Source organism: Bidens hawaiensis, unplaced genomic scaffold (assembly GCF_021521415.1).
Source record: "Bidens hawaiensis isolate Kalapana, Puna unplaced genomic scaffold, B.hawaiensis_p1.1 tig00011635_1, whole genome shotgun sequence".
Lineage (NCBI taxonomy): Eukaryota > Viridiplantae > Streptophyta > Magnoliopsida > Asterales > Asteraceae > Bidens > Bidens hawaiensis.
In genome coordinates this window covers 197,037-211,096 of record NW_027491913.1, presented here as the reverse complement: position 1 = coordinate 211,096, position 14,060 = coordinate 197,037, and positions in this window count along the sequence as shown.

The following is a 14,060-nucleotide window of genomic DNA, read 5'->3' as shown; positions in this document are numbered from 1 at the left end:
TCATAATATAAAAGTGACAATATTTAATTAATTATTTTATATCAATTATACACATAATATCCAAATAAAACAAACAAGTTAAATAAATAAATATAAGTTTAAATAAAGATTAACTTGATTATATCCTAAGGTATTGTCTACATGTCCAAACTTCAATCTTCCATAACAAGCTACCCGCATATGCGTAGAAAATGGAGTTTGTCAACAACACATGTTGAGTGAGATGATCACCAATTTTGACACAACAAATAGTATATAATAAATAAATAATAAATGATAAGTGTTAAATGTGCAAACCAATCTATGTGGTAATAATCAATCAAACCATAATAAACCAAAATCAAGTTGTACTAGTGTGCCAATGAATCGTTGCCAAGCGAATCGGGCATTGATTACAATGACTAAAATTGTCGGTTTACCTTCGCCAAGCGAATCGGGCTCCGGTTACTAAGATGGTCATATGATCATACTAATGAGAACCCTATACAAAGGGGATATGTTAGACCTCTTCGAATGTTGTCAAGTAAACAATTAAACATGTAGCAATTAGCAAATAACATTCAACTGATATTCACACTATGATTATGTTTGCGAGTTTGTGTATATATATAGGATAGAAAATATGAGTAAGTACGCATATGTCCCCCAAATATTTGAAAATAGTAGATAAAAGGGGAATGATCAAACTCACCTTAGATCAATGATAAGCGATTAATAAATGCAATTAAACGAGCTATGGAATAAGCGAGTCGTCCACTACAGGTCAAATGCTATAAATGATTAGAATATGAATCTGTGAGATATAATAATATAATTAAAAATGAACTCGTGGCCGCTGGAATCAATCCAAACGGACGTTTAAAACTCAAGTTATGTTATATTTAAGATTAAGCGAGCTGGTACTGACCAGAATCCGAACAGCGATTCGGGAGTCGGGTTTTGGTTAGTAACCTTAAAATTTTGTTACGAGAATAAAAGTCTTCTGGACCGAACGTTGAATCCAACCAGAAGTGTGAGAAAACGATCAGTCAAAGTTGTTAACTGTTTTACCCTTTATCAGGTTTTAAAGAAATTGACCGGTCAATACCCTTCAATCTCAGAAATTTATGGAAGGTTATCGACTAGGGAATGTTTATGAATGAAAACTCAGTTTACAACTTACCCGAAAAGTGAACGAACAAAGAGATATATCGAGTCAACGGTCCTTAGACTTGCAAAGTCAACCGTTTTATGAACGGTTCTTCAACAAAACACCGAAAACCGAGCAAATATGAGATGAGCAGGAGGTATGGACGGCTGAGAATGATAACTAGGGTTGTTGTAAAGTTTTTTTGGCAGATATTTGAAGGTTGTTTATTAGAAAAAGCTAAACCGAACTAATTATGGCCTTTTTGGCCCGCTTAAGCAAGTAAATACGAATTTAATAAAAGAATCACTGAAATAATCGAAAAGATTCACTCTTGATCATTAAGAAACGAATTGGGAATCATATTTTAGTTATATTAAGATGTCTTGGTCCTTAATTCTCTCTAATATGCCTAAAATAAACGATTTCATGCCATAAACGAGTTAACGAACGAAAACGAACCAAGATACTGCCCAGATAAGCCACCGTGCTGCGCGGCCAACCTGTGGGCTAGCCACCGTGAAGTGCCCCGGGTCCAGGTGAGGGCAGATTTCACAAAATGGCAACTTTAGTCCCTGATGTTTGTTAATTTGATCATTTTAGGAACTATCTAAATTAAAAATAAGAAATAAATGATAACTAAATCATAGAGGGCTAAATGTGAATATAATGAAACTTAATAACTTATAATTGCAAAGTATTATTAAAGATTAGGATCTGAATAACGTTCAAACAATGATAAAGGAATACGATGATAACCCGAAATGTTACATTCATCACTTATCTCGATGTGGTTCCGAGTATTCATAAACCAATCGAGGTGTTTTGTGATAACACAGGTGCTATTGCTCAGGCCAAAGAGCCCAAATCTCATCACAGAGCCAAGCACATTCTAAGGAAGTTCCACCTTATTTGGGAAATAATGGAACGAGGAGACATCATAATAAGCAAAGTAGACACAGATCAAAATCTAGCTGATCAATTCACTAAACCGATGACTCAGGACAAGCATGATCATCACAGAGATGAAACATGTGTACTCGTCCCCTTGACTCGTTATCCCTGCCTAAACGATTCCATTTTCAACTTCTCATTTTAAAAACATTTGTCGGGAAAACTATCGAGAAGGTAAAAAACCAACCATGACCAAAAACCTCTAACTTGGCATTAACAGCAACAAGTGACAGTTAATAACTTATGTTTCTGAATACTCTTCGAGGTACTATCGGGCTAAAAATTTCAATTTTCCCCCATCCCCACACTTGAGGTTGACATTGTCCACAATTTTAAAATTTAAAACAATAAACGAACATTTAAGGGACGGGGTTGAACTGACAGTTTAACTACTTAAAAACTCGGGGAACAAATGTGATGGGCTTAAGCAAATTATACAATTACATTTCTAACAACTAAAATAAACATAACAAAATAGTTTATAAACCGAAATCACCTGATAATAATGACACTTCAATGCTAAACTCGGCCCACAACTCTCAACATACTCGTGACACACGTCTCCACTACTGACCAATAACGACTAACCACATATGCACAAATCTTGAGACATGTATAAGCAACCACTCACAAGTATAAGATATAAGCCTTTTGAGAGTTAATATTATATTATAAAAACATTACCAAGCCGAGTTAGTCAGTTTCTTAAAAAATTTTGTTAACCAATTAAAAATAATAAAAGACCTAACTTACTTTTGTAGGAATCACGGTTGCATTTTTCGTATGCAACAAGCCCTTTAAACCCCTCGGTAGCCCGGGTGGACGAGTGAGATCTCGTGAGGGTTTGTAGTGAACACACCCACAAAGTTCCAAAGGCAACACAATATACAAATATGAAATAATGAAGAGGCGGTGGTGGTGACTAAAATATTATATAAAAAAAATTTGGATTATCTATGGCCCATCGTGTAGCTCGATTGGTCAGGTAAGAATGGATCACACTACGCAACCCGTGGTCAAATTAGGGTTTCGCCACCATCGTGTAGCGCGATGGTGGAGGTCTGGCGTCATCGCGCTACGCGATGACGTCAGACGTCAGGAATGTCCAACTAACCATCGCGTAGTGTGATGGTTAGCTCTCCAGGACCATCGCGTAGCGCGATGGTCCCCTGGTGACATAAAGTTTTTGCCGATTTTGGGTCCGGACATTTCCCGACCCGGTCACTTTTCGACATCCCGACATCACCCTGAACACGTTTCTGAAGTTGGAATTTGCAATGCGTACCTGGATTGACGTGCAATTAACCTAATGCTTACCGAACTTCCGTGACTTGCACCTCACCAAAACCTCCCCACACTTGAGATTTGCTGCACAAAACTCGAGACAAAAGTCAAACAACGACTCAACAAAAAGAAAATAAAATGGAATACACTTACAAACCCCGGGTTGCCTCCCGGTCAGTGCTGAATTTCGTGTCTACAGCTCGACAATGCCTCGAATGCTTCAAGTATTTTTATAAACCGACGAGGTCACCATGGAACTCATCGATTCCTTTTCTCTCCTTCCCTTCCTTGTTGTCGGTTTCTCACCATCCTTTATATTAATGACTCTCTCATTCCACCCATTTCTCTTTATGCTACTATTCAGCTCGTTCCTGTCAGTTACAAAACATTCCTCTCTTGTATGATTCGTGCTTAAGGATACACACTTGTCAACAAAAGGGTTAGTAGCATTTTCAAACAATAAAAACCGCCTATCACGGTTCCCACACTTAATTCCTAAAACTCCGTTAGCACAATCAATTACCGCATATGCTGTGGCAAGGAATGGCCTACCCAGTATGACGTCAGATTGTGTAATATTTTCTTTAGCATAATCAAGTATAAGGAAGTCAACTGGGAAGCTAAATTCATCCACCTGAACCATTACATTGGTAACCATGCCCCATGGGAGTGTATGAGTTTGATTCGCTAACACCATAGTGGTGTTTACACTTTCTAACGGGCCAAACTCATACTGCTCATATAAACTGCCGGGCATGATACTAACACATGTTCCAAGATCTAGAAGTGCCTGATCAGTTTTAAACTCCCCAATTTGAATTGATAAAAATGGCACTCCTGGGTCTTGGAGTTTACTCGAGGTGGTATTATCCTCTACCTCCTCATCTCCCGTGTTGGTCAATTTGCTATTTGAACATTTTTCACAAGTGCAATTTTCACAAAAATATAATTCATTTATTTTTTATTTCAATTCATTTTGGAAAATTGTTTCCTTTTGACCAACACAATCGTCCTCTTCACTAACATCTTCTGTCATCACCTCAACATACTGTGGCGGTGAATCGACTTCAACACAAGTAATTTCAAAATGAGGTAAGAGACTTACCGGGTTGATGTGCATACTATTACATTTCTTAGAGCTTGAACTGGCATGTTGCGGGTTTACTGTGGTATCGCTCGATAACTGATCCGCGCTTTTCTGAAATCTTGCCACATCTGCTGCGAGCTGACCGATCTGTTTCGCCATAGCCTCTGAAGACTTATCCCTCAACTCGAACTGTTTCTGTGTTTCCTTCTGATTATCTGACACAAGCTTCAACACGCATCAAGTTTGGAATGAACTAACTGGTTTGTATTACCCGAATTGCCTGAATTACCCTTCTGTTGGTCCTAATTCTGATTACCTGACAAACTGTTACCCCAGTAACCATCTTTGTTATACCCCTGTCTGATACTCTGACTGTTCGAACCCTGCTGATAACCGCCCTGGCGGTAGTTGTTTTGCTGTTGGTTCTGACTGGACCCCTGAAAGTTCGGATTCAACTAACTCAAAGCGTTCCCGTATCTGAAATTCGGGTGATTCCTTAGTCCCGGGTGATAGGTGTTTGAGTCAAACCCTTGGCCTTTGGAATTCTCGTACGCATAACTTACTTCTTCCTCATCGGGATCTTCATCCTCATCAAACCCGGGGCAATATTCTGTCATATGCCCGAACTCACCACAATCTGCACAAACCAGGAATTTCACCCCGACTTTACCAACCTCTTTCTTTTTCTCTTTTCTATACCCCGCAAGTTCTCATTCCAACTCTGCAATTCTGTCTGACTCGCTCGAGGCTGATTTAACCGATCCAGTGACCCCGTGTTTTCGTCTTTGGTCTGCAGCTGCCTCTGACTTGGAATCTTCACTCATAAACTCCAAAAATTCCCAGTCATCTTCCTCGGCTTGATTCAACAATTGACTATTACAAGAGGCTTTCAAATATTTTCTGTCTTCGTAAGTCAACCCGTCAACGAAAGACTTAACCAACTCCCACAACTCAATTTGATGGTGCGGGCACTTCCTAATCATTTCCTTGTAATGAGTAAAGGCCTCGTGAAACAACTCACCCGGTAACTGTGAAAAGTGTCTAATCTCCATTCGGGCCTCGATGGTCTTCGACTGTGAATAATACTCGTTAAGAACACTTGCTGCATCTCACCCCAGTTCTCAATACTGTGCATCGGTAGCGAGTTGAACCAGTGTTTGGCTTTGTCTTTTAGTGAAAACTGGAACAACCGCAACTGAACCTTATCCTGATCGTATTTACCGTCACCGATAGACCCACAACTATCTGAAAAATCTGACAAGTGTGAATACGGGTCTTCAGATCCCAGTCCGTGAAAATGGGGGACTATGTTGATGTAGGACGGACGGGATTTAAATGTCGGTTGTCCCTGTACATGAACCTATGGGACAATCGGTAAGCACCATCTGAAATAGCCGGTGTGAATCGACTGTTAAAACCCTGAGCCGGTAACCCATAATTCTTTCGTTTGGCCCTTGGTTCCTCAAAACCTCCCCGGTTAACCTGAATCGGATGTCTTCGTTCCTCTCGATATCTTCCAACACCCTCCCTGTCTCGGTTTATGTTCCTCCACCTATCACGTCTCACCCTAACCGGTTCCTTAACCTCCTCATCTGCGTTTCTCAGCTCAAACCCGTCATTCCTTCAAACTCTCTACTCATCCCCGTTACTACCATCGTTCCTCGGTTCTCGTTCCTCCTCATATCCCTCTTCATCGTCTTCAGTATGAATACTGACATGATCAAAATCCCGTATAATCGGCTGTCGGTGACGAGGGGTATTGTTCAGGGTAGATGGTCCGGGTCTATCAAGGTTTCGGTTTCGGTTTCTGGATTTTTGGGCTGAATTTTGTGGTTGTGGATTGGTGTTTATCGGTGGTGGCTAGTCATTATTTGGTGGATTTTGGTTATTTGGTGGGTTAGGTTCTGGTTGGAAAACATTGTTCTCAGGTGGTGGGTTTTGGTTTTGATTCTGGTTCTGGTTCTGACCTTCCATTTCTGGCTGTCTAATCTAAACTAGGTTCTGCCGAGCTATACGTTCGATTACTGGCTCGTAAATCAGTGGAGAACCTCTTTCTGAATGGCGGGTGTGCATAAACCTGTTACCTGCACAAACAACACACCCCGCGTAAAATAGGAAAATAAAACTAAACTAAAATTAAAAACATAAACTAAATTAAACTAAACTAAACAAAGAAATCAATTAATCACAAAAACACTAAGCGCACTAACTCCCTGGCAACGGCTCCATTTTGATGCTAGACTGTCTCTATCTAGTCAAAAACTATTAAATCAGTGTCCTAATCACCTAAGCTAGCTAGGGTAAGTAGGGTGTCGAACCACGAGGAGTATGTGGTCAGTGTGAAGTGAAACTGATTCCTAACATTATGAAGTAGTTCAATTAAAAGTGCTGATCACACTAGCCAATGAATTTAGTTTTATAATAAGCAAACAAGTGATTCAATTAATCAAGCAAAGCAAATCACACCCAGGGTTCAAGCAAGTAAATTAACAGCAATTTCATGCAACTTAACATATTGACTATCAATGATCAACGCAGATTAACTAACTAGATAAACCTTAGGCATCCACGCTCGCTAACACACGGCACTGGTTATCGACCGGTCCCTGCCAGTGTGACTCAACTAAGGGCAAACGTATGCTTCATCATATTCAAACTAGTCAAAACAATCCTATAAGCAATTATCATAGCAACTGGCAAACTAATCCCTTTTGATCGAAATAAATCTAAACCAACTGAGTGCACAATCATACCAGACATCAATACTCATAGATTAATCAAATATGGTTACAAATAATTAATTCTTAATACATGAGAAAAACTGTTAAATACAATACTCTACATCCCGGGCATGACTCGAAGGCTCTAGCCGAGTCTTGGCATCTCTCGGGCTTCGCTTATGATATTATAGAACATATATGATGCCTTGAGATGATTTTCTCCTCCTTGCTGCTCTAAAAATCTCCTGGAAACTACATGATAGCGTCTAGGGTCATCAAAACGAGATATAAATGAAAACCCTAACTTTCACGACTAAGGGGACCATCGCGTATCGCGATGGTCTCCTCCCCAGGTCCATCGCGCTACACGATGGACCGAAATTCAACGGATAATGATATTTTAATTGGCATCCCGCTGTCTTTCACACCCATCGTGCTACGCGATGGGTGGCTTCACTCAGCAGGTCCAAATAGATGTCTCGGTTTGCATGTTGGACATCCCAGGTATTCATTCCGTGCTCGTACAGGTCCAAATTAAGCGCGTTAAGTACTAGTGACCTGAAACACAATAAACACGTATGAGGTACCAAAGTTCCTAAACTAAACGAATAAAATGACTAAGTTAGCAAACTAAAATATGTACAAATAAAGTGAACATCAGTTCCATGGGAATGGTTTTGCATGCGAATGGATTCCATGCGATTGGTTTACCATGCGACGCGAATGGTTTTGCCATGCGATGCGAATCGGTTTCCCATGCAATGCGATTGGTTCGTATATGCGAAGCAACAAGTAATACCATCAGCTACGTTAGCTTAGTTATTAACTAAAGTAGTAAGACTCAGATAGAAAAGTAATAATTAATACCTATACATGTTAAACAGTTAGTCGTGCCCAGCAAGAGAAAAGTGTTACAATCAATTCCGAAGTCAACATGACCCATGTGAGTTCTAGCCCCTTTTTCCTTAAACGTTTTGGGGTTGTATGCATACTCAAGAAAGAAGATAAAAGATGATCGAGTTATGTTTTAAGAGAGAAAGTAAATGTGTAAATCAGTAATAAAATGATTTAACTACTAATATTAAGAATGTATTACGAACGTGAGTAAGTCATGATGTGGGCGTTAGGGGGTCGTAGTACCTTATACCTGTCCACATCACGAGTACTCGGGAGCGGTATGCAGACACGTACGCGATAGACAAATGCTCTACTTATGGGAAGTGCTAATTGAAGGGAAAGCACATGCACGAGCACAATAAAGGACTAAAAGCATATACTGTGTTCGGGCACGTGTTGTGATAGTAATGGAGTCTGATTAGAGATACAATGAATTGATTGATTAGAATAATACGAATATTATGGTCCGGTTATGGATACAATGAATAGATGGTCCATTTATGGATACAATGAATAGATGGTCCAGTTATGGATACAATGAATAGGTGGTCTAGTTATGGATACAAAGAATATTATGGTCCAGTTATGGATACAACGAATAGGTGGTCCAGTTATGGATACAATGAATAGGTGGTCTTGTTATGGATACAATGAATAGGTGGTCCAGTTATGGATACAATGAATAGGTGGTCCAGTTATGGATACTAAGTACAATAGCTATTAATTATGTGCGTATATGTAGTACGATTGCATGGCATGATAATCTAAAATGCATAGATATACGTTGTGTGAATGTATGGTCCAGCAATGGACACAATTAGCATGGGTAAATGTTAGTTGATAGAACATAAATAAAATATTGAGCAAACCCTATCAAATATCTGCGTAGAATAATAATATTTATATAGATGTGGATGGATGTTATACATAGAGGAACGAGTACATGTTCGTGCGTAGAGCCTTCGAGCCTCATGCATGCGCAACGAGTTAGGATGGCAAATCCCTCTAACTTGATATGGTTCGGTTACAAGTAAGAATAGAAGGCTCGGTCATGAGCAAGTAGGTATGAGACTAGTTATAGACGAGTGTTACGTTGCGTACGAATGTTTAAAGAATGCAATTTAATTATAAATCAAAATTGTATGAAAAGAAAGAAACGTTAGAACTCACTCAGCATGTAGCTGACTTTTAGTATGCATGCAGGTATTATGATGACGTGGCAGGCTTGAAGTGTGTACGAGCAATGTTTTCATAACCGGATCGGGCACTGAACCGGTCGGGTTACCAGTTCACCGGTTCAACCGATCGAACCGGTCGGACCGTCCGAACTCAAAAATTATGAAAAAAATGTTAAATGGAAAAATATATAAAAATTCCGTAATAAACCGGTTGAACCGGTCCGGTTCACCGGTTTGACCTGTTGAACCGGTCCGGTTTTGCGATCGGACCAGTGAACCGGTTTGGACCGGCCGGTTTTTGGTAAGCGAGCGAGTGAACTATATCGAACCGGACCGGTCGGTTGACCGAATCCCGGTCGGACCGGCCGAACCGGTCCGGTTTTAAAAACATTATGTACGAGACTATCCATATTGAAGAATAGATATAGAAGTAAGTTGTTATGTAAAAGTTTTAGTTTCCGCTGTAGAATTGTATGTGCTTCCGCTGTATCAAACTGAGTTTATGAGTAAATCCAACGCCAAAGTAAGGCTCCCGGGACCGGGGCCTTACAAGTTGGTATCAGAGCAGAAGTTTGAGGGATTTAAGCATCCTTACATGCTTTGACTCAATCAGAGAATGGGACCAAAGAAGAAAGACAATATGGATAGCTGTATGCCACTCAAGCAAGCTCACAATAAGAAAAGAATATAAATGATTTGAAATTTTGAATTTATGATACAGTATGAAAGAAGGTATGTGTTATGGTACATGACTAAGTTCATGAGTTAGAATGAATAGTATGAAATAAATTGTTGTGAATGCTAGCTTAATTGTTATGGATAAACATGTAGGTTAATTGTATGTTTGTATGATCGAGTAATAGAAACTAGCACAAGTGAAATCATAAAGGGAAGTATGTAGGACCTGAGAAGTAATTTAAAGATCTAATTACACTTGTCCACTGTCATTAACTACTTACCTTACAAATTATGTGCTAAATAATTCCTGGAGTGATAACGTTTGCGTTTCCTTAGAGAAAAGATAGGACGAATCTTGCAAAGAGACGAGCACGAGGAGGCCGTACTGGATGCTGTGGTAGGGCACGCGCCAACCAGACACCTTTTGAAGAAATGTGGGACGCAACGATATACGAATGCGGTAGGACTCCAACTGTAGAAAGTAATGAAGAAGGATCACACTTGGAGCTTGTAATCAAATATGCTAAGGGAGTTGCTCAATTGTTTCGCATTTCAATGCCAACAACACTTGTTGAAGCATTAAAGGCTACCCAGATTGAGAATCCAAGTGGAAGCAACATGAAAGAAACATAGATAAGTCAAATCAAATGAGCTAAACATGTAGTATACTTGCAATAGTTGACTCTGTAAGGGAACTTGTTGGGATCATGAGTGATGAAGCGAATGTTGAGAAAGTAGAGATGATCGAGAATTACAGGTGACTATCAAGGAATCCTAACTGAAAAGGCATGAAAGGATAAGGCTAGGAAGGATGTAGTTGTGTACCTGAGAACGTTATGAAGAGACGACTAGCGATACTTTAGTTAAAATATCGAGAATGGTTAAAAATTGTAAGATAGAGTTAGAGGGACGTGAGTTCCCTATAACCTTGTATGTGATGACCTTGGGAGGGTTCGATGTAGTATTAGGAAGGAATTGGCTGTCTGAGTTTGAGGCTCCGATAGTGCGTAAGAGTAGGTTGATAGGGTTAAAATCTTTGGATGGTGGAACGGTGACGGTTTATGGTGATAAAGAAAGTTCAGGGATTAACATCATAAAAGCCGAAGGTTGTTAAGGAGAAGGTGCAGTGCCTACCTGGCGTATGTTGTCAAAGCTAAGGCCAAGACGAGAAAAAAGAAAAATGTTGGTTACAATGAAGGCATATACTAATGAAAGTAAAACCTCTAAGTAGAAGTCAAGATGAGTTCATGGTATGCAACACTATGGGAGGACAAGATACCTTGCCTACGTGGATAAGAACAACCGCAAGTGTCACGAAGGTGGAACCGACAGGAACACATCCAGAAGATGAAATAAACTAAGGACAAAAGATGGAAAGACATGTAAGGAAGGCGTAGAGATAGTTTAGACTTATGTTTATCTGAAATGAGTCTTAAAACGAATTAGTGTTGTAACTGATAATCATGTGATCATGAGTGAGAAGCCATTTAGAATGGTAACTATAGAATAGTATTATAAATGTCCATATAAAGGTTAGGACATGCCCGAAAAGGAAGATAGTTAAGGTAAATAGCTATGATGTATACCTGATATGCGGCAGCAAACAACAAGGGATTCATAGGACAAGACGGGACTTGATTAGTCAAGAAAAGGAATATGTATCAACTTGAACTTCATGATCAAGCTACCTTAGACAGCTATAACTCATGAACCCTACGTGTTGGTGCAGAGCTAAACATTGGAGAGGAATTGAACGGTGAATTAAGGAGTGCTCCGTCAAGTTGCATAACAGTTGTGCTCGATAATTGCAAGAGGTGTTCTATCTTAAGGAATAGACAAAGAGACTTCAAAAGTAATCCTTAAGGAGAAACTGGAAAGGTTTCCTCGTATGGAACTAATACGTTTTTGAACGTATTGCAAATACAGTATATTTGCTAAATGTTGTGGTTGGACAGAAGGATCAGTCAGTGCCAACTGTCATAATAGTAAGTGCGATGTTTCTATCTGAAGGACAAGAAATGAAAGCATGCTTAAGAAAATGATGTGGACTTGCTAAGTCTGGATAAGGAAGTACACCATCGAGGACTTCATGGACAAGCTACCAAAGACTGCTAAAACTCATGAGCATCACTCGATGATTGTGAGACCAAGGATAAACCGGTAAGCCAGAAGGCTAAGATGATTCAAGAAAGGATGTAAATACAGGAGTATTCCTTTGTAAGGACTTAGCAGATTTTGAGGACGAAACCTCTTATAAGGTGGGTAGACTTGTAACATCCAAAATTTCATGAGGTAATTAGAAGAATCGAGTTTAAATGAATTACAGGAGATAAATGAAATTATCTAAAGTATGAGGGGATTAAGTGTCATTAGATGAAAAGTTAAACATGAAACCCTACCCCTTCCTATAAATATAGCCACCATCTTGTTTTGTAACCATCTTCACCTCCAACCACCTTTTTCACCAAATTCCCGTTTTTGAGAGAGCAACCCACAGAGACCCGATGATTCCCGGAGATCTAACTGTCGGATCGGTCTCAAATTTTAACTGACTGTTCATAGAATATAAATGAAGATTTCTACCAGAAGGATCTTCGATCAGAGGTAAGGAAGCCAGATTTTTATTAGCAAATCCGTAACAGTGTAAATCGGGTATTAAGGAAGGACCTCGGAGTAAAATGGCTTTAAATGGTAAAAACGAAGAAAAAGAGATTTCGATCGCACGATACAGAATCGCATCGCGTAGCCATGCGATGCGAATTGTTTCATGTGAATTGTTCCATGCAAATGGTTTTCCATGCGAATGGGTTCCATGCGAATGGTTTTGCATGTGAATGGATTCCATACGAATGGTTTACATGCAACTGGTTTACCATGCGACGCGAATGGTTTTGCCATGCGATGCGAATCGGTTTCCCATGCGATGCGATTGGTTCGTATATGCGATGCGACTGAAATAGTAGCACCATCAGCTACGTTAGCTTAGTTTCTAACTAAGGTAGTAAGACTCAGATAGAAAAGTACTATTTAAAACCTATACATGTTAAGCAGTTAGTCGTGCCCAGCAAGAGAAAATTGTTACAATCAATTCCGAAGGAAACAGGACCCAGGTGAGTTCTAGCCCCCTTTTTCCTTAAACGTTTTGGGGCTGTATGCATACTCAAGAAAGAAGATAAAAGACGAACGAGTTATGTTTTAAGAGAGAAAGTAAATGTGTAAATCAGTAATAAAATGATTTAACTACTAATATTAAGAATGTATTACGAACGTGAGTAAGTCATGATGTGGGCATCAGGGGGGTCGTAGTACCTTATACCTGTCCACATCACGAGTACTCGGGAGTGGTATGCATACACGTACGCGATAGACAGATGCTTTACTTATGGGAACGACAGAGTGCTAATTGAAGGGAAAGCACAGGCATGAGCATAATAAAGGACTAAAACCCTATACTGTGTTCGGGCACATGTTGTGATTGTAATGGAGTCTGATTAGAGATACAATGAATTGATTGATTAGAATAATACGAATATTATGGTCCGGTTATGGATACAATGAATGGATGGTCCAGTTATGGATACAATGAATAGGTGGTCTAGTTATGGATACAAAGAATATTATGGTCCAGTTATGGATACAACGAATAGGTGGTCCAATTATGGATACAATGTATAGGTGGTGCAGTTATGGATACAATGAATAGGTGGTGTAGTTATGGATACAATGAATATGTGGTCCAGTTATGGATACAACGAATAGGTGGTCCAATTTTTGATACAATGAATAGGTGGTCCAGTTAATGGATACAATGAATAGGTGGTCCAGTTATAGATACAATGAATAGGTGGTCCAATTAGGGATACTTAGTATAGTAGCTATTAATTATGTGCGTATATGTAGTACGATTGTAAAAGTCTAGGATGAGTCTTCAGAGTGACGTGTAAGAACATCCACGACCAGATCTACCCTACGATACTATGAGCGGAAATCATAATGAAATGAAAATACTCGAAAACGTCTCTTTAATCTTTCATCTATATCATTGATAGCAAAGGTATTACAAGATATGTGACAATGTATGTCCAAAGTACAACATGGATCACTCCACCAACTGGTCAGGAGCATCAACTAATACA